Consider the following 19495-nt stretch of genomic DNA (forward strand, 5'->3'; position numbering starts at 1 on the left):
ATTCATTCCATCCATATTACATCACATCCACATCCATCCATATCTCATCACATCTCATCCACATCCATCCATTCATTCACATTCACATCTATCCACATCCATCCTTTCATTCACTTGCACATCTATCCGCATCCATCCATTCATTTACTTGCACATCTATCCGCATCCATTCATTCACATTCACATCTATCCGCATCCATCCATTCATTCACATGCATATCTATCACATCCATCCATTCATTCACATGCATATCTATCACATCACATCTCATTCTCATCCATTTACATCACATCACGCCCTTTCACATATCATCACAACTCATTCTCATCCATTTACATCACATCACATCCTTTCACATATCATCACATCTTATTCACATCTCATCACATCATTCACATGCACATCTATCACTTCACATCTCATTCTCATCCATTTACATCACATCACACCCATTCACATATCATCACATCTCATTCACATATCATCACATTCACATCCACATCCATTTACATCACATCACATCTCATTCTCATCCATTTACATCACATCACACCCATTCCATATCATCACATCTCATTCACATATCATCACATTCACATCCACATCCATTTACATCACATCACATCTCATCCACATCTAATCACATCCACATCCACATCCATTTACATCACATCACATCACATCTCATCACATCCACTCACATCTCCTCACATCACATTCGCATCTCCTCTTATCACATTCACATCTCATCTAATCACATCGCATCCATTTACATCCCATCACATCTCATCTAATCACATCGCATCCATTTACATCCCATCACATTCATTTACATATTGTATTTTCATTCCTTAAATATCATTAATGAGAACTAATTCTAAACTTTCGTTTACTCATTGGATCCTCGATCCTCCCAGGGATTCTAAAATCCCTTTTTTGAATAAGAATTATCCAAGTTTTCTTGATGGATATTTTCATATTCTTTCTCAATTTTCTCAATTAAAATGTATTCAATATTCTTCTTTTCCAATAAAAGATTCATGGGATTTACAAAAATCAATTCTACCCATATTTTCCAATAAAAATAATAATACTCAAAATTTCACTTTTGATAAATACTCATAATTTGAATTATGCCAAAAATTCCTCTTTTACCATTTAATTTCTTGGATCTCAATTATCATGGGAATTCCTCTTTTGCATAAAATAAATTTACCAAAAATTCCTCTTTTACCATTTAATTACTTGGATCTCAAATATCATGGAAATTCCTCTTTTTGTATTAAAAAAATTTACCAAAATTTACTCTTTTCTCATAATCAATTAATTATGTATGATTACAAAAAAATTATTTCTCATGAATATGATGAAAATCATTCTTTTTGCATAGGATGTCCAATCCTAGAATATGGTAGGAAGTCCTCTTTTAGCATTATGCATAAAAATAAGATATGTATTATTTTCTGAAAATTTTACCATAGCTTCGGTGCTATTACTGATAATTCTCAAGTTTTTCTAAAGATTAAAAGCTTGTAATGGAAATATGATAGTAGTTCCTCTTTTATGCTTAAAATCAAATTATGAATTTAAATCATAATCATAAACTTAATTATGATTATCCCACTAGATTAAGCTAATTCCATTATTTCTCTTTTTCCAAATTGATAGGATAATCTATTTCTCATTTAGAATCAATCAAAGTAGTTTTTAACTACTTATAAATAATCTAAAAGAAATAACCATTATTTTGTTAGCACAAAATCATAAAAATACCATTTTCTTAATCTCTAGCTTATCAAGCCTAGAGTTTAGCTTTGAATTAAGAGACTATCATTGAGAAGCATCCTTTTTCAAGGGATTTAGCCATAAAGATGGCTATTCTTTTAGAGAGAGAGATTTACTTAAAGAAAGCATTACAAATAAGCATAAAGATTAACTTTCTCTTAATTAAGCATTAAGACTTTAAGGGAAAACTGATTTGAATTAAAATAATTATTTAGAAAGCTTCTCGAGCTTGAGAGGGGTTGAGAAGAAGAAAGTCATTGAGATAAATTGGAAAAAACCATAAAATTTGATTTTACCTCCAAGTTTGGCTTGATTCTCTAGCAGTAGTGAAGTCCCCGACCAATCAATTGGTCCACCAAGAGGAGAAGAGCAACTCCAAGATTTGTTGTAGAGAGAGAGCTCCAAGCTCCCAAGAGAGAGGAAAATTTAAGGGATAATAGAAAATATGTTTATTTTAATATAATACTGGCATAGTATAGCTCCAATATTTTTTTTAACAAAAGACTAAGGATCTATTTATAGGTGAGGGAGGCCACTAACCAAGTCCAACTGGGTTTTAGAAATTTCCAGGTTCAGCTTGACTCAATTTGGACAAGATTTAGACCAGTTTGGCTTCCTTTTTGATTTGGTTTGATCCAGGAGAGAGGAGAGATGAAAATATCATAATTTTTTTGAATGAAAAACCCTTCCACACATGTGAAATAAGCACCTACCTCAAGAGTCCCCCTCTCCTTACCAAGGTGTCAAAAATGCATCATTATTCTAAAATATCTCTTTTTTTTTAGTAATATCTAATAATTTTTAACTAATAAACCTTGTACTAAGTCAACTCTTCATCTTATGTGAGTATTTACTCATTTTTGTTTTTCTCTTGGATTTATCTCATCCCAACACTTGGATTAATCCAATTGGCCCATTAGAACCTTAATTTGGACCATAATCCAAAAATTTCTGAAAATGTAGACCCTTAGGCTAAGGTCTCTTATACACATTTTCAATTAATTCCTAATGCACCTTGGAAAGTTCATTTTGAACTTATGTTTCATGGGAATCCATTTTAGACACTAGGAGGATTTTTATATCCAAAGATATCTAAATTTTGGATTATCTCTCTCTAGATATTTTCTCTCTCTAGGCCAAAATAGGGTAAAACAAGATATTTCTTCTATTTCAAAGAGGGGAATAATTTCAAGAACAGAAGGGGAGGTTCTTACACCTTTACAGCTCAAAAGCTGGAGGGAGGAATCTTACAATGCCATGTTGGGCTGGCCTCCCATCACTTCCAGTCCACAAGAAGTTTCGGATCAAATGTTGTACCTGGCCAATACATGCTCGAAAAAAGGCCCAGCATGAGGTGATGTATGACATGGTGGCAAGCAGTACCTCGTTCGTCACCACCACTCTGCCTGCTAGGGATAGGCTCGCCGAGCTTCAGTATAAAATCTTCTTCCGAATGCTCAAAAGAAGCAAAGAGAGCTGCTACGCTCAAGAGGAGAGATATCAATGCCAACCTGACAACTGAGGTATCGGACTGGAGTGTCCCTCAGGATCCACTGGAAAGCCTCAACTGGTTGCCAAGTCGGGGTGGGTGTTGAGCCTACCCAAAAACCACATGACTTGTGCCAGTTGATCTACGCTCTTGATGCACGATAGAAAATCTCTATTGCCTCTGCGAATCTTTTGAGATTACCAATATCTCTAGCAAGCTAGGCTATTGTGTCATCTGCAAACTCTGAGTCCAGCATCTCCTCTTGCGTGTGGAGGGGAAGGCGCAATTCCTAAAGTCCGATCTCTTGGGCGGAGAGAAAACTACTCATGGCCTTGGCGACAAATAGAAAGAGGTACGATGCCAGATGATAGTCTTGTCGAACATAGCGGGAAAGGGGGAATCTGTCGCCCTCGGGCTCCCTGAATGAGAACCTGGCTATGAGATGCTAATAAAGTCCTAAGACTCCACGAATCCACTCCATGGGGAATCCCATCCGGCTCATAGTGCCCTCCAAAAAGCTCCAATCCACCATGTTATAAGCTTTCTCAAAGTCTAGGAGTAGCATAATGAGGTCCTGCTACCACATCCTGGCCGAAGCTATAGCCTCCGAAAAGGTAAAGATGTTGTCCAGAATGGTCCGATCCTGAACAAAACCAGTTTGAGTGTCGTGGATCAAGTCAGGGGGGAAGAGAAGGTTGAAGTCGCCTCTGCTGATGGCCTTGGCCTAAATCTTGTAGGCCGTCCCTAGAAGGGTGACGGGTCTCCACTACCGGATCTCCAATCTATCACCACCCTCCTTGAGAATCAAATGTATCAAGCCCTCTGTGAGCCTCTCTGGCATGGCACCTGTGAGCATAATCTCATTGAAGGCAATGCAAAGGCCACCTTCCATGAGGTCCCAATGGTGAAGAAAGAAATAAACAGGAAGCCCATCTGCCCCTGGGCATTTGCCCCTGGGTAGTAATGCCTTCACCACCTCCGCGAGCTCCTCTAAAGTAAAAGGGGTCGATAAGAAAGACCAAAGGGAGGGGGGAACCACCTCTCTCGTGTGCCTCCAGACTCTCTCGCGCGCCTCCATCACCTGGGGGGATAATGGGGCACCAGTGTGAGAAGAAATCATAAGAAATCCGCGTGATGGCTCTCACATGCGGGGGATTAGAAACAATAGCTCCATCCTGGCCACGCAGCCTACGAATACTGCCTCTCCTCCTGTGTGGGCCAGCTATCTCAAAGAAGTCTCTATTGGATTATATCATCTCGAGAGGGTCTACATCATTTTTTCATGCTTGTATTTAGCCATTTATGAGGCCCTGCATTGGCATATCTTAGTAGAGATCATTCAGTATTTTTTCTACCATTTTTTAGTATTTTTTAGCATTTTATGTAGCATTTAATTAATTCTACAACCATGCTGTCTGCCTGCTACAGCTGGCCGACCAGCATACTGAGGTAGTATATAAGGGATGGCTCCCTTTCCCTTAGTTCATCTCATTTTTTCAGCATTTAGTTGAGGTCATTAGCAACTGCTACTGCTTTTCATCATTGTACAGCACCTACAGGCTTCCCTCGTGCTTAGATTTTAGCAATAAACATCAGTTTCCAGCATTACAGGTCTTGTACCTAGACCTACATCTATGTTTTATATTTTCTTCACTTTCTTTCATGGTTCAGAGACGAACGCTGACCTGTGAGCAGAAAAAAGTTGTGTTTTCTATTTTGGAGCAGAGGCTTCGAAAGTTTGCTACGTTTTCTATAGATTTCAGCGTAGAAGGTGTTGCGTTTTCTTCCGGGAGCAGAGGCTTCCTCAAGAGTGCTGCGTTTTCTTCATCTGACACTTGGGACTGTTGTATTTCTGAATTTTCAGCAAAGATTGCTGATTTTTCTATATGCTGATAGGGAACTACATCTTGGAGAGATCTTCTTCCTCTCCTTTCAGTTTCCCACCCTCCCTCCCTTTCTTGCTGTGCACAGCCTAAGAGGAGGACTTGCTGATTTTTTTTAGCCCCTTTCTTCAAAGAAGGTTTCTTGTCAGAGGACATGGCTTCACAAGATTTCTCTACTGCTGCTCCTTCCCCTGTTGATTCTCCAGCACCATCACAGCCTCGACCTCCTACTCCCGCTACTCCACAAGTGGTTCTTATTCCCAATCTTTCCTCTCTGAGTTTCTCTCATCCAAGTCTTGCTCCCACCCCACATACCATCCTACAATCCTCCCCAAGTCAATGACACCATGAAGCTTTTCGCAACCAACTATCATACATGGTCTTTCTACACTCAGTTGTTGTTGGAAGGAGCCAGTGTGTGGATGGCTATCTCCACACCTCACTTGGTGGACCCTGCTTTGAGAAGTATATTGGATGCTCCGGCTCATCTTATCATCATCCATTGCATGACTCCATCCATACAGGCACAGTTTGTCTTGTCCCGGAGTAGTTCTCATCAACTGTGGTGGTGGACAGAGATCCAGAGGAGGTATGGGAGAGTTTTGACAATGAAAATTGCCAAATTGGAGTCAGATCTGGAGAAGCTTACCATCATTGATGAGTCAGATAACCTGATTAAGAAGATTGGAGAGTTTTCCCATATAAAGCTGCAACTTGAGGAGTATGGGAGCACCATCAACAATCCCATCCATAAACTTTCTGGTAAGTTACTTACTTCCTTTGATTCTTTCAGGGATAATATTTATTTCCGTGATCCTCTCCCCCTTTTTGAGGAAGTCGTGAGTTATCTCCATGACAAGGGCAAAGGCAAAAGCGGAAAAGGGAACTCCAACAACAACAACAACAACAACAACAAAAACAAAGGCAAGGGTAAACATGATTCTAAGGAATCCAAGGACAAAAGCAATGAATGTGATTATTGTGGCAGGACAGGTCATATTGAGGCTCACTGCTTTGCTCGTCTTGTGATGATTCTCGAGCAGCAAAAGGCAAGTATAAAGCTCAGGATGCTTCTAAAGCATCTGACAAGGACAACACCAAAGATAAAGGCAAAGTTTCAGAGGAGGGATTTGCCAAAGTTGCATACATGGCAGGTTCATCCACTTCTTCAAAGGATTCATTCCTCGTGATGATCATAGATATGACTTCTCTTGAAGAGGTTAGTGTCACACCTTGTTATGGGATACCTCACCTCCAAGAGGGAACTCTACACATTCACCTAATGGATGAGAATTAGAACACAACTGTTGTGGGGTACTTCACACCTTGTTATGGGCTACCTCACCTCCAAGAGGGAACTCTACACATTCACCTAATGGATTTGAAATGGGGTGGAGATAGGATAGGTGCCAATACCTCCTCGGGGGGGGGGGAGAGTGTTAGTGGGGAAATCTAATTCTTTGCACAGGATGTCGCTTTCTCTATCTTCTATAACAATACCTGATCATGACAAGGCAAATTTGTAGCAAGTCAGCTAGATGAGGGTTGGCGAGCCTTGTGTGTTTTGCGACATTTGCCCACAATATTCCTTCTCCTGCCAACGGGAGTAATTCCTCTAGTTCGAGACGTGGGGCACAAAGAGGGTATGGAACATATATTGACATGTGGGTGTGGCTGCAGAGTATGCTTCTGGCGTGTAGGATCGAATGGCATAATCTGCATTAGTACTTTGAACATGAGCTTTGGTTTTAAAAGTGGATTGCCTGCTTGAATGAACTCATACTTTGCAGCTGTCAAAGAATCCAAAACATTTCTTTTAGTGAAAGACACAATATTATCATGTGGAGGCAGATCACGTACCTCCTGAGGTTGCCATGGTGGAGATGGGATAGGTGCCAATACCTCCTCGGGGGTGAGAGTGTTAGTGGGAAAATCTAATTCTGGTGTGGGGAGAAAGAAGAGTAGATACAGTCAGCTTGGGAAGATGTAGTAGGCGGCGCGCTAGGATAAGGATTGAGAAGCCTACTGGCGATATTAGAATAAACAGGGTAAGTGTTTTTGGAAACTGAAGATGGACCTTCTTCTTCTCCTTGACCTGTGCTAGGGGGTGGGTGGCTAGGCTTATGAGCTTTAAAAAAGTTCTCAATTTCAGGAATTTCTTCATTATCAATATCCGGGTAATTTATGTGAGTGGCATCAAAATTATATCTTACATTGGTGAGCATAGCCTCTAAATGCTTGTGGATATTAGTATAGAGTTTGAGGATTCCGACAAGGTGATATAAGGTGGACTCACAAAGATTTAAATGTTGGTGAGTATTGTATACTTCTAGCCACCCATGACTAATTACCCATTGATAAGTATTTGCTACCACCTTGTAGTTGGCTGGCGTCTCTGGTATGCCATCTGGAACAAATAGGTCGAGTTTGTCAACATTGTTGTTCAAGATGTCAGAATTTTGTAGCATGCGACACCAACTACAAAGGTTTAGTACTAAGAAGATGTCTTTAGGGTTAGTTAATATAAGGTCCCCCATCAGAATGCCCATAATGATTGTTGGGTTAGCATCCCTTTCAGTATTTTGTTTAATTAGGGTTAATTCTCCTAAGCCTATATCTTCAGCTAAGTTGATATCATACTGAAGTAATGAGAGTGTTAGTATAGATAAAAACGAGGAGGGGCCCAAGGAGTTACTGGCATCTATCCCCCAACTCCGAGGCGTGCTCAAGGAGGTGGGCTCTAGGCGTAGACTCCTTTCTTGTGCGGCTAGTTGGCGAGCCAGATCTTGAATGCGGATGTTGGCATTACTGAGTTGGTTGGAGATGGCAATTTCCCGGATCATTCATTCATCATCCATTTCCTCAAATCTTCTGGTTGCAGTTTCTTGTGCTCTCCTAGTAGTGGCTTCCCTTTGTTGTGCCTCAGTAATCTGATTGAGCTGTTGTGCTGCCAATCTTTGTGTGTCCTGTAATTGTACAGCCAGTTGTGATATGGTCTCTTGACTCCTTTGCGCCTCTGCTTGGTTGGTGCTGATGGTTTCGTTTTGAGGGCCTTGATCTTTTCTGCATGCGCTTTGTTTGCATGTTCTCTCTTTCCTGTTGCATACCTTGCACTCTTTCCTGCATACCTTGCACTCTTTCTTATTCTACCTTGAGTTGGACTGTTAGTAGCTCTATTTTTTGTTGAAGCATATCTTCATTATTCTTTGCGCTGTCTTGGTACTCCTTGATTTGCCTGGCATCATGCATAGTTGTGAGGCTCTGTGTGTGGTCGATCTCTTTTTGAAGTTGCTCTTTTGCTTGCTCCAGCCTTGCGTTTAAGTCAGCGTTTTCGTTGATCTTCTATAAAATTGTTTGACTTAAGATGAGATTATTACTTTCCAAGGCATTGTATCTGTTTTCTTGTTGTTCTGCAGCCTTTAAGCTCTTCATGATCACTTCTTTGTGAGTTGACTCTGCTGCCGCAAGAGTTGTTCTTACGCTTTGTACTTTTTCATTGGCATCTTTTAGCTGCTTCCAGAGGCTAGCGTTCCTGTCATGTAACATGTGCGTTGTTAATAGGTGGCAACGCCATACCTTTTTCTCCTTTTCTCCCAGTGTGTACTAGTCACAGCATCCTATTCTATAAGTGGATCATGTAGGGGTGCCTCTAAGCCTTCCATGGTTTCCTGGATGAAGCATTGAGAATCCATGTCTTTGAAGGATTCGAGCTGCGGCGGCAGCAGCTGCTCCATATCATCCAACCTTCTCCTTTTGCTTGGACTCGAATGATTTGGCGACCGTGGTCTCTTACTAGACTTTGGGGGAGCCTCCAGTTCTTGTGTTGTAAGTGGTACTTCTTTGACTACTTGTCCCTCCACAGCTTGGTCCTTCTGTGCTTGTTCCTCAGCTGCTTCTGTTGTTGTATCTGCTAGGCGTGAATCCTTGAGAGGAGAGAGGTCTTTGAAGATGAGCTGTGCGGGCTTGTTGGAGGGGTGAGCTGTTGTTGTTGTTCCTGCACAGTGGGGCTTAGTAGCTTTTCCTGCAGGGCCTCTTGGTATGTTCTGATTTTAGATGCCACTACCGCTTCCAATTGTTGTGATTCTGTTGTGACATCTACAAGTATCCCTCTCATCTTTTTCTCTGTCTTCTTTCGTCGATTCTTTTTGTTTTTCTTGTGATGAGCTCATGTGTTTCCATTAACACTGCTTGCCCCTCTTCTATCCTGTCAGTAGCTTCTGTAGGCTGGTCGAGGATGAGTGCTGCTGCATCTGCTCCTCTGGTTCAGGCTCTTTCAAAGGCTTCTTTGCTACATGGTTAAGTACCTGAGTTAGGAGGTAAGGATTGCTGATCTTTGATTGATGGGCTTTTAGGTAATTCTCCATCTCCTTATGCATATAAAAGGCCCAGTCCTCCTCCTTCTCCTCATAAGCTTTAGCTATCTTGTTCAAGCCCCCACCCTATTGTACCTATCAACCGTCTTTACTTGCATCATTAATGACATTTCTCTGCATGCTTTTTTGGTGGCTTCATCTTTGATGTTTTTGTATTCTACTCCATTTGAGTTGTAAGAATCTCTCTTTAGCATTTCTTTGATTTTTGGCATTGTATGAAGGGTGTGCCTGTGTGCCTTCACTGCAGCTGGGAGTTGTAAAGATTCTCTGATTAAATCTTCTGTGATGAGTAGCTCTTATGTGGTGCCATCCGCCTTTGTAATCTGACCTCTTTTTGTTTGCTTGTCGTATGTCCTTAGGTACTCAGCGCAGAGGTCAGTGTCAACTCCTCGAGGTAGTACTTTTGCCATTCTGCCTGAGGCCGACTTTGTCGAGCTTAGCTTTGACTTTAGCATCCTCTAATAGATGGAGGTGCTCTTTGTTGTGGCATTGGAGAGTTACCTTTCCATGTGGTGTGGTGACGTCCTTCGTGAGATGAGGGTTCCCTGGAATGATTGGGCGTAAGGGCCCAAGTAGTTAGTTTTTAATTTGCTGGAGCTTTGCAGTCTAGTAGTTGGCGACCCTGTAGCACTGCTTGCTTGCATTGTTGATGGTTGCTCGCGTGCTTCAGAAACCGACATCTGTATCATCATATATAGTCAGTCGAATGACTAGTGAGAAGTTACTTTTTTTTTTCCTTTTTTTTCTTTTTCTTTTTTTTAATGTTAGTAATTTAGTGTTAGTATGTTAATCTGTGGTATGTCAGTGTGACGAGAAAGTCATGATGTGAAGATCCAACACGTGAAAGTCTAAGAGGTGAATGTCCTAGAGACGTAAATTAGCAGACGTGAAAGTCATGATGTGAAGATCCAACATGTAAAGGACTAGACGTGAAAGTCTAAGACGTGAAGTCCCAGACGTGAAGATCCAACACGTGAAGGACTAGATGTGAGTCTAAGACGTGAATGTACTAGACATGTGAAGATCCAACACGTGAAGGACTAGACATGAAAGTCTATGACGTGAATGTCCCAGACGTGAGACTACAGACGTGAATTTGCAGTCTTGGAATGGATTTATATGCAATGGTGGCAAGCATTAATCATTCAATGAACTGATTCGAACGTAGAAAAGGTATTTGAGACTGTCACAATCTATGAACAAAAGATAGAAACAAATAAAGCAAAGAAAAAAGAAAAAGCAAAAGTCGAGCTCCCACCTCGATGAGCTTGGGTAGGCGGTTGAAGGAAGTCGGAAGCAAACACCCAATTGTACGAAAGTTGATTCGAAGAAAACACCCAATTGAAGGAAGTCAGAAAAGCAAACACCCAATTGTACGAAAGTTGATTCGAAGAAAAGCACACGAATTCACACAAAGCAAAGTGACTAAAAGAAGATGGAAATTCGATTTTATAGTGTGGCCGTCGGACAAGGTGGCTAGGATTAATGAAGGAGCCATGTCATGTTATAATTGGCTACCGTAGTTCTTACCGTTTCACGGCATGAACTTCTTCACACGGCGTGAACCATTTTCTTACAGTTTCACGTGGAGTTTATACGATCAAATTTTTATCTTTCGTGCTCAAACACTCACACATGCACATGATGATGCATGGCTTACCTTGTCCTTTTAATTTTACCATGAAAACTAAGGGTTCACCTTGGCACTTTTTGGCATATGTTGATGTAGTCTTTTTAATTCTATTTGGGAGAGCTTCTTATTGTTCCTTCCACCCAACTAAATATTTTTGTCACTGTGTCTAGTTGTGTATTGCTTTCATTTGGAACACCTTTGTCTCTACCTTCACATGTCTTGTTCCATTCTATATTCAGAGTAGGTTTTGTTATTTCTTGGGTCATTCTCAATTCAATTAGCTGGATTTTCTTTATCCTCCACACAAGTGCAGGTGTGGTGTTGGCTCTCTCAGGGAGTTGATGTTGCAAGCCCTCACATTTCTAGTTGTGTATTGCTTTCATTTGGAACACCTTTGTCTCTACCTTCACATGTCTTGTTCCATTCTATATTCAGAGTAGGTTTTGTTATTTCTTGGGTCATTCTCAATTCAATTAGCTGGATTTTCTTTATCCTCCACACAAGTGCAGGTGTGGTGTTGGCTCTCTCAGGGAGTTGATGTTGCAAGCCCTCACATTTCTTTGTAATAGAACCTGTTGTGGTTTTGGCCATGGATTTTAGTTTGGGTACCCATATTGCTCTATTTCCTTGATAGTAGCCCTATGCTCACAGTAGGTCTTTTCAAACCCATTGCCGACGAAAGTCATGAGGCCTTTGCAAGTGCTTGGAGTTCTGCCACTTAGTAGGTGCTGGCAATGGCTGACTTTTGAATTGTATTTTCCCCTGAATACTTTTATTACTCATTGTCTACTTCCTCTCTAGTTGATCCTTGAGTTGATTCTTGAGCACCCATTTATGTGTGCCTTTGTATGTTGGGTATTATGTAGGCAAATTCAACACAATGGGTGCAGATTCTGTTTTCCGAGGTAGTGCCTCTACAGTGATTTGTTTCCCTTGATTTGCCAAGTTCCATAATGGTATGGTCATGACCTTCTCACCGATGCTCAACGATGCTGTTCTTTCTTCCCATTGCATATTGCACAGATCCAGGATCATCCTAGGATCATCTCTTCTTCCATTGTACCTACTACAAGCATCACAAACACCTTTCTGAGACTAAGGAATTATTACTGATGGAAATAGTAACCCCTTAAATACCCTTTGGCCTTTGTGGTTGTTAGGTGCACAGTACGAAATTGTGTATCTGTATGTTCAAGGTGTGGTCTCCCTAAGGCTATCCAAGTATCATATGAGATTAAGTTGTGGGTGGACCCTGTATCTATTAATGCAACACTTGTCGCATCTTTTGACGAACTCTATGGCATCCTCGAATACTGTGGGCCACCAAAGTCCAGCTTGAAGCACTTTCCGAGCTATAATTTCTCTAGCAAAATGCCCACCTGCTATCCCTGAATGAGATTCTCCCAGTATGGTCACGAATTCATCCTCTTTTATGCATCGTCTAAGCACATTGTCTTTGCCTAGCCTATATAGTTCTCTGGCAATCAATTGATATGGTTCCGCAAGCTTGATAAGCCGCCGCTGCATCTTATCCTTCTTCAAAGGCATGTCCTGAGGAAAACCATAAGCTAGATACTCTAAGATCTCTTCACTCCACTCAGGTACCATATCCACCAACTTGAATAAACAAGCATCAGGAAGGTCATCATCGACACCAGTTTGCTGGTTCTCCAGTTGGAATTCTGGATAGGTGGTCGGCCAACCAACACATGTTGTGTTCCCTTCCTTACCGTGACAGTAAAGTCAAATTCCAATAGCACAATAACACAGCCAACGGGTGATTCTTCCCGTAGTATTGCAAGGTTTATTCACAAGATATAGCAAGGCTTGATGGTTTATAAAAAATATGCATTTGTTGGCCAAGAGATAATGTTGATATTTCTTGATTGCGTAGACCATGGCCAATCCTTCTCTCTCTATAGTGGTGTAGTTCACCTCTGTGTCATTCAATTGACGACTAGCAAAGCAAATTGGATAGTCCAATTTGAACCCACCAAGTTGGGCTAGCACACAACCAATAGCGAAATTTGAACTCACCAAGTTGGGCTAGCACACAACCAATAGCGAAATTTGATGCATCAATGTGTACGTGAAATATGAGATCCCAATTGGGGGGTTGCAAAATAGGTGCGCTTGCCAAGGCTTGCTTCAGACGGTCATAAGCCTCTTGACACTTCTCAATCTAATCAAAGACAATGAGAAGTTTGTAGTACAAGGGTCGGGCTATCTCAGCATAAAATATGATGAAGCGTCGATAATATCCCACATGACCCATAAACCTTTGCACTCCTTTGTAGTTGGTAGGCGGTGGTAGCTCCAAGATCAGTTTGACCTTGCTATCATCAGTGGATATACCATTTTTTGAGACTATGTGTCCCAGTATCACACCATGCTTGACCCAGAATTGGCACTTCAAGGGTTTTAATGATATCCGATATAATCGGCAGCAAGTTCAAACACATTCCTTAAGCAAGTCAAATGATCTTCCCATCGAGAATGTGCCCATAGATCATCAATAAACACTTCCAACCACTTTTGCAAGTAGTCCTTAAAAGTTGTGCACATCAATTGTTGAAAGGTTGCCGGGGCATTTGTGAGACTGAACGGCATGCCTTTGTAAGCAAATGTCCCCCACATTGTGTTGAAGACTGTCTTATGTTGGTCTTCTGGTGCTATGGACACCTAACTGTACCCGAAAAACCCATCCAAGAAGCTTTGTGCTTCCCTCCCAGCCACTCTTTCCAGGACATGTTCAGTATAAAGTAATGGGTAATGGTCCTTCCGAGTGGCCGCATTTACTTTTTTAAGATTGACACATACTTTTAGTTTCCCATTCTTTTTCGGCACTACCACAATAGGTGACAACCAATCCATATGTTCGATCTCATAGATAAAGTCTGCAATGGGCTTATCAATTTCCTCCTTTACAATTGCTGCATACTTTGGATTCATCTGGTATGGTTTCTGCCTGGTTGGTCTTGGGCCTTCCATGATTGGAATCATATGTTGTACCACCTACGGCGATACCCCTTTCATTTCCTTGTAATTCCAGGCAAAACAATCCTTATATTCCTTGAGGAGAGCAATGAGTTCTTCTTCCTCTACAGAAGTCAAATCCTTAGCAATGTATACGGGCCATGCTTTTTCCCCTGGTCCCGCAATATCAACCTCCTTGACTTCTGCTGGACCATCGTATGATGCCGATAGCCCTTCCTCTTTTACCCTAGTGCTGTTAGCCACCACTCTCCGATCATCTATTATATAGTTCTTAAAATGGTCGGGTAATGAAAGCACATCTATTTTGTCCTCATTGTCCTTTTTGGCTTTTGCCATGATCTTCTTGACCTCACGCTTTGCCTTAGCTAAGGCTTTGTTGCGTTTTCGGCATCCCGCTTTTGTAAGCTTGGGTGTATTGGTTTCTTGAAGGGTGATTTTCTCTTGGTGCCTCCTTTCCAATGATATTTTGCTCAACTCCTTGCCCCAGTCCTTTGAGAATTCATCATGTACCTTTGTAGCCTCAAGGTATCTCAACCATTGGGCATCCGTAGGTCTGCTCCGCAGCAAGGCGTTTCGTTGGGCTAGGTACCATTTCTGTCTCCGCCATCGCCTAAGGCGTTGGACATTGGTACGGCTTTGTGCCACAGTACCTTCTGTACTTGATGCTTCCCCTCCTCCCGAGTCCTCATCCATGGTTTGCCAATTAACCATGCAGATAGAAGTTGTGGGGATGGTTCCAGATTCCAAATACTGGGTTGTATTACATCAATGGTAGCCAACACATGCATCCAATTTTCACTGAAGTCCGGGGGAGGTAGTGATGCATACATTCTCGTTTCCTCCTCATCCTTGGTCTCCCCCTCTGTAGGTTGGCATATCTGTAGGGATGTGGTTCGCTCTGTTGTGACCGAGTCATTACCGAACAATTGTCCTTCCATGGGGCTTTCTTTCCATGCTCTTAGATCAATCTTCAAGATTTGTGAGTCCCTGCGTACATATACATGATCCAAGGCCCAATCATGCACCAATTTGGATTCCCTCATGAAGGGTCATCCCAATATTATGTCATATGTATCAGGTTGGTGTAGGAAGTCGATGACCACAAATGTATGACGATAGTGAAACGTAAAAAGTATGAATTTAATATTTTCCAAGAGCCCAATGGGTCTCGAAGATGTTCCATCAGCCATCTTAATGATTAGATCAAGCTTCTACCAGTTTTTCCAGCTATGTTTGGTAATGATGCTGACACATGCCCCACCATCCAGGATAGCCAATGCCTGGTATCCATTATGATGAATCGGGATGGTAGCGTTCATGTTGTCACTTTCATAGTAGCGTCCCAGTTGGTTAATTGGTATCTTAATGACTCACGTTTCCTTGGTATGATTCAAGGGTTTTTTGCCAAGGGTGGCAGAGTCTCATCAACATTATCGGCTGGCCTTAGACCTCCCTCAACCCATTCTTTTAAATCTGTCCATAAGGTGGGTGAATTGCGTAGTAACAGTTACTCCAAGGGCATCTGGATAGGTGTGGATAGTACAGCCCGCGAGGCTTCCTATGTCCCTAGGTTCCTTGGATATAGAGTGTTCTTCCCATCGAAGTGTCTCGTATTCTTCCAAGGGGAAGGAATGAATAGATCCCCCCATCTCATTTTCCTCAAACATTCTAGTCATTGTGTTTGTTTGGGAGGCCTCTTCAGTTCCCTCCGGAATCGGGGTTGGCATGTTCAAGACCCTATTACGAGGTAGTTCATCTCGTGGATAGATGGTATCCCTTACTTGACTGGCCCTTGGCTTAGTTTCATGAAGTTGTTGGTACTCTTCGACTAAGGCTTTAGCATCTTCTAGCTTCCTTATTTCTTCGTTAGCATTAGGATACTCACCAACTCCCTTTGGGGTTGCTGGTTGTTCTCCTTGCTTTCCCAGGTCTAATCCTCCCACATTGATCCCTTCATTCCCTTCTTCCTGTGATTGTATGGATCCGGTATCAATTATATATGTTCTTCGGATCCATCTTGGATTGTAACCCGTGTGTCCCCTTTTCCTAATTTCTTCACTCTTCTCGGCGGCCAGATCTGGAAATAGTCGTATCCGCCCGATTCCTTCCCTTGTCTCCTAACTCAGCTTGAGCTCGTGTTAGGACATTGAGCGGTGTGATCTTCCCAGATTGTACAATAATGGTACGGATGGTGGCCCCTTCACTTCTGTGGCCCAAACTTCCTCTTGAAGTTCTTGTCACTTCCTAGGGGATTATTTGACCTCCTCCATTTTACCCTCGTTTTCAGCCACCACCATTTTATAGAGTAAATGTAAAAGCTTTTATTTTTTAGGATTCAAAAATCTCTTTCTCACACACACACACCTACTCGGCAGGGAGACAATCTTTGATCAAATGATCAATTCCACATTTAGTGCAGGTGAGCACTGGCATGTCATTGGGTGTGGTCGCCACTTGTTGTGGTTGGTGTGTATGATTCATATTCTTGTTTGGGCACTCGGCTACTCGATGGGGCCCACCGTAGCCATAGCATTGGAAAGGCCCTCTTCTCAAATTTGAGTTTATTTCCTTGCTCTTCCACTATACCATGGTTTGAAACACAAGTACTGGCGTACTATTCTGTAGGACATAGTATTTTGCCATGACCTCACCCATGTCCTCGTAGTAATCCCCACTAAGTTCTAATTCCCGCACCAGCTCAACATCTTCTGATGGCTCTTCAATCACTACTTGATTGATCTTAGCCTGTGGTGGTTGTGGCGGTAGAACTGGTGGTGGCAAGGGCGAAGCGTCTTGTACTCGAAACATCCCCCTAGGTAAGTAGAAAGAGTTGGGTTGTCCAGCAGTGGCAGTGATCTGCATAGGTGGTGTTGGCAAAGCCAATGGGGCTCTATTTGCTGGTAGTTGTGCTACATTTTGAAACCTTGGAAATCTATACATTGACGTGTCATGATTTTCCAATTTTACACAGTGCGCACAATAAAGTAACGGTCTTGCCCTTAATTGTGGACATTCGGTGGCGGTATGATTTAGTCGGCACATGGAGCACCACACCAATTCCCTGCGGGGGTACAGGTGACTATGCCCATGCCCCGACGTTTCTCTTCCTTCCCTGACCTTTAATTTTTCTAATATGGCATTGCTGAGCTCATCCATGGTCATATGTCCGATTTGCTTGCTTCGAGTTCCAATTTCTTGGTGACTCGAGACACGCGAAGTCGTGGTTGTTGTTGCATAGGTTTTAACAACTTCGGGTTGTGGCAATTCTAACATGTTATCTTCATATTCGATTGCCAATTTGCAGCATGCATCAAGAGTAGCTGGCTGGGCTAGTACCAAGTAATCATGCATTTTATGGTCTCTAACCCCTCTCCTGAAACAAGGTAACAATTGATCATATGTCAACCTTTCCCGAAGTTTGCATCTTGAATTTAAGTGCTTCAGGAAGCGAGAGACATAGTCTTTCATCGACTCATCTTCCTTTTGTTTGATGTTATGTAGTTGTGCCACAGGGCTCCATCTGTCACCACTGCGTGAAAAGCTGGGCACAAAAACATTCTTTATTCTTGTAAATTTAACCTTGTCCTCAACCTTTCCCGAAGTTTGCATCTTGAATTTAAGTGCTTTAGGAAGGGAGAGACATAGTCTTTCATCGACTCATCTTCCTTTTGTTTGATGTTATGTAGTTGTGCCACAGGGCTCCATCTGTCACCACTGCGTGCAAAGCTGGGCACAAAAACATTCTTTAATCTTGTAAATTTAACCTTGTCCTCAGGCTTAAGGGTTCTGAACCACTGATGAGCTTTTCCTTCTAAGGTTAGCGAGAAGGCATGTATCATGGTCACATCACTAACCGGTCCGCATGTTTCACATGATGTAGATTCAAAAATCTCCCCAGAGAACTTTTGGACAAGTTTTGAAATGATATGGGGTTTCATCTAGGAAGGTCGGGGTTCTAGAGTAGAGCCTAGTTCCCTGACCATCCCCCTACCCATCTCTGCTGCCATATTTAACAAGTCTGCCCTTGTGGCCACATTAAGGTCCATGGTTGGATCGTTTCTAGGTCTCTGGGAGGGAATCGCTCCCCACCTTCCTAAACCTCATCTCCTACCTGTATTGGCTCTTCTAGGTATCTCGGGTTCATGGACTGGTCCAGTTGTGGTACCCTGGTGGGATTCCCCAATAGTAGCCTCTATGCGTCTTTGTGTAATTAAGAGCTCCATGTCTTATAAGAATGTAGGGTGATTGACCATTAACTCAATATCCTTCTTGGTATAGAGTCGGTCCTCTACTTCTACAACCAAGTTAGCTATGTTACCCTCTTCTTCTCTGGTTGTAAACCCTTCCTCCATTCTAGATTCCTTGTTGATGGCTTCCAAGTTCGGAATTTCTCCATCACTTCTACCTGTAGCAATTTCAGGTTCTTTTCCTCGTGATTGGAGTGGGTTAACACTTCCTGTCTCCTTTCCCTCAGCTCTTGCCCTACGAGTATCAAGCTCTTGTTTCCTTAATCTCAATTCTCGGAGTTGTCGTTCTACCTCACTTTGTTGGAGATCCGATTCCACTTCCTCGGTGGTGGGAAAGAATATTTGACCCATCCTAGCTACACTTCCCATATCTCGTCTAATTCGAGGGGTGCCAGTATTTGACAGCCTAGAATTCAACACTTGGAATGGCACTTCTTGTCTTGGACTAAGTCCAGCGCTAGTTGATGGACCCATGTCCGTAGATTACGCTTCTTCATCATGATGACTAGTTTGGAGACCGAAAAATCCCCGGGCGATATGAATGATCCCACACTGGACTTGGTTGGGGAGTGTGGTTTATCTCCTCCCCAAACCCAGTGTATCTCACCCCTTCTTCCATGGATTCTTCACTACTGGTTTTCGCGGTGGTCAGGTTTCTCAAAACACTCAAGTGTGTACTTGCGAAATGTCCTGATCCGACACTTCTTTGGTAGGAAGTTCCTGGATGATTTGATGCACTATCGTCAGGTGTAAGATCATCTCTCTGATGAGTTTTCCAGATCTTAAGTGCATGTATGTATGATTTGATAAGCTATTAATCTACCCAAATTGATTCAATTTTTTATTCTATCACTCTTTTTTGGAGGCGTAAATTGGCAAAGAATGTTTCACGTCGTGAAACAGCAGGACTCGTTTCAGTTTCATGCTGCAAATCGCTCACAAAATCAGCGCCGGGATTTTCGTCGAAAATCACGGGATTACATTCCAAAAATAGAAACCCTTATCCTGGCACCTCTGACATGGTGCAACCCGCCAAAAATTGGATCACGTGAAAGTGCAGTGAACCTTCACGGCGTGAAAAATTCTT

The sequence above is a fragment of the Cibotium barometz genome, chromosome 44 (genome assembly GCF_041138505.1).
Source record: "Cibotium barometz isolate CiBa-2024 chromosome 44, ASM4113850v1, whole genome shotgun sequence".
NCBI lineage: Eukaryota > Viridiplantae > Streptophyta > Polypodiopsida > Cyatheales > Cibotiaceae > Cibotium > Cibotium barometz.